This window comes from Micropterus dolomieu, linkage group LG10 (genome assembly GCF_021292245.1).
Source record: "Micropterus dolomieu isolate WLL.071019.BEF.003 ecotype Adirondacks linkage group LG10, ASM2129224v1, whole genome shotgun sequence".
Taxonomy (NCBI): Eukaryota; Metazoa; Chordata; class Actinopteri; order Centrarchiformes; family Centrarchidae; genus Micropterus; species Micropterus dolomieu.
Genome location: NC_060159.1, coordinates 29,420,675 through 29,423,872, shown reverse-complemented (window position 1 = coordinate 29,423,872; position 3,198 = coordinate 29,420,675).

Genomic DNA, 3,198 nt, shown 5'->3' with positions numbered 1-3,198 from the left:
TTTGATCAAACCTGAGCAGGTGAAACTCCCTTCATAGTCCAGGACTCTGGTCCCTGGACTCTGGACTCTGGTCCCTGGACTCTGGTCCCTGGACTCTGGACTCTGGTCCCTGGACTCTGGACTCTGGACTCTGGACTCTGGTCCCTGGACTCTGGTCCCTGGACTCTGGACTCTGGTCCCTGGACTCTGGACTCTGGTCCCTGGACTCTGGACTATGGTCCCAGGACTCTGGACTATGGTCCCAGGACTCTGGACTCTGGTCCCTGGACTCTGGACTCCTTTATCTCCATATTTTTATTTTTGTGGTTTTATTTTGTCTTCTCTCAGCTTCCTGTCTCCTGCTGGCTCTTCGTTCTGATTGGCTGAGATGACAGCGAACTCCTGTGACACAACAGTGGGCGGAGCTTCTGGCGAGGACAAAAAGGAGACGTTGGCTTTCCAGGTGAGACAGTGACTGTTACACCGTCCCTTTAACCCACCTGTCCATCGAAGTGAGCTCAGGTGCAGGCGGGTCTACCTGAAGTCAGCAGCAGGCTCTCTGATTGGTCCGGTTCTCCTTCCCAGGTCTTTCCGCCGCTCCCGTCCATCGTGGTTGACCCGACAGATGGAGAAGAGGTCGAGAGCGGCGAGCTCCGCTGGCCTCCTGATGATGTCAGCAGTGATGTCAGAGAGGTGACAGGTGAGGTCATCACAGGAGCAGGCATCAGAGTGTACCTGAGCAGTGAGTGACATCATCAGGTGTTTTCTGTTTTTGCAGGTGTACCTGCGGAGGGGGTGGAGCCACAGGAGAAAGTGATGGGCGGGGTTTAAAACCTCTGACGTGGCTTCTTTATTCTCAGCCAATCAGTGTGAGAGGCTCTGTGAGGAGAGGGGCGGGACCAACTCACCAGTAGCCACACCCCCATGTCAGAGGGCAGAGTCAGATCAGGACGGACAGAGCGAATAAAAGAGGAAGACAAGAAAGTTCAGAGTCTGGACAGTCGCCCCAGAGGATTCTGGGTAACGACCAGCAGGATAGAATGCGACCATAAATGTGAATGTTGTCGGGAAACACCTGAACACACCTGCTGTCAATAAAAAGTATTCAAACTGGTCACGAGTACTTTTACTTTGTTTGAAAAAGTACTCAGGATACAAAAGTACTAATACTACATAATATAAATATTCTGCAAGAAGCAATAGTACAAAAGCATTTGCATCAATACATACTTAAAGTACCAAAAGTAAAAGTACTCAAATATTGTTCATCAGTTTGCTGTTCCAGCTGGTAAAGGTGAAGCTAATTTAGATATTTGATATATTACTTTGTATCCTGCATATCATCATCATGGAGTGAAGTAAAAGTACAAGGTCACAGAAAAAGGAAATAAGTAAAAGTACTTAGTCACATACCACCACTGGAGTACATACATGAAGTAGTTTTGAACTATAAGTTAAAGTAAAATGTTAAAAACGAAAACAGGAAGTCTTAACACCAGGGGCCCCGCTGAGGGTCCCGCAGGGGCCCCGCTGAACCATCATGCACCTGTAACGCTCCGAGGCCTCAGACCTGAACAGGCGTGTTGGTCGTAGCTTCAGTTTCACTTCCTGTCTCTCTCCAGGTGTTTGTTTACCTGCTGCCTCACTGATGTCACTGCTGACCTTTGACCTCCTGGAAAACTGCCCCCCAGTTTAACCCGTTTCCACGGAGACGATCAGATGGAGCTGCTGCACTTCAGATCAGGGTCACCTTAACCACCTTCTTCTTCCAGGCTGTGTGAGACGTTTTCTTCCTGTTAATATTAAACGTATCTGATATATAATATTCCAGCAGCACCGACCGACTGACCACAGCAGCTTCAGTGACTCTGATCAGTTAAACAACATGAAGTCTTGGTGTAAAACTGATCCACATCACTAGCATAGATCCTTCAGCCTGTAAACTGTGTTTTAGAAGGAACCACGTGAAAGCTTCCTGTTTATGTTCCATTATAAATACATCAAGTTCCTACAGAGACCGAGCGGTGCAGCAGCGCCCCCTGCTGTCCCACTGCAGTCAGTGGATCTAGTTTGTCCTCTGGTCTCCTGACCTGACACCCTGAACCTGGCTCATTGTTGGGGAGGTAAGGGGGCCCCCTGCTGGATCCTGCAGCTGTTTTCTCAAACGACTTCTCCTGCTTTACAGGATCAGTTCTGTCGACTCATTCGTCCAGAAATAATAATCAAGACGAAACAAACCGACAGCCTCAGTTAGTCTACAAAGTCAGAATAATCTGCTGACTGATCCAGAATGTAAATAATCATCAGCTGCAGTCTGAAAGTGAACAGGTCATCCTCAGTGAATAATAATACATGACAGTCACAGGACATCAAGTACTTTTACATCTTCTGGTACAAACTTTCACTTGTAACAGAGTACCTGTCCAGTGAGGTATTAGTAAAGTATCTGAACACTTGTTTGTGGAGGTGTGAGAATAAGATCTTCAGAGATTTTCTGTTTGTTCATTTTTAGTTTCACTGGAAAGAAGAGAAACGTTTCTACGTTCTGCCTCAGGTCGTTTGGCTGTGTGAACGTTCACGTTCTCCTGCGAGCTTTTATTTTGAAATGACTCTTCCTGTTGATATAAATTTATTTTGAGTCTTTAAACTAAAATGTTTCCTAGTTTCAGTCACTTGGTTTTTGTTAGTTAGAAACTATCGTCAGCGCGTCAGTTAAACCAGTATCCTGCGGTTCAGTGACGGATCAAAGGGGGACACCACCACCACAGCATGTGGATCCACCAGTCCGCCTGTCCTGTCTGTTCTGAAGCAGGAGGTTTGTCTCAGTCAGACTGATTTTATTGTGAAAAGCTGCAGGTCTAAAACTCAGGAAACATCAGAGTGCATGAAATCAGTTTATTACAAATGACATGGTGATTCACAGAAACCCTGTTGGTGATGAACACATGAGAGTCCAGGACTTAATAAATACCAGAGGACAGGAACACGGCTGCAGGACGCCGCCCGGCTGATGCATAAAAAACAGAGTAAATACAGGAACGTCTCTACAGCGAGTCTGCAGCACCGCCATGCACTGTAACTCAGGAAAAACACCAATCACCAGTAGCAGCAGCAGTTACATCATCACAGCAGCGGCCAATCAGGTTTGTGTGATGAGCGGATACATTCTGGATGGCTGCAGAGCACGAAAACAGCACGCACCCCCAAGAATCTCAGCTG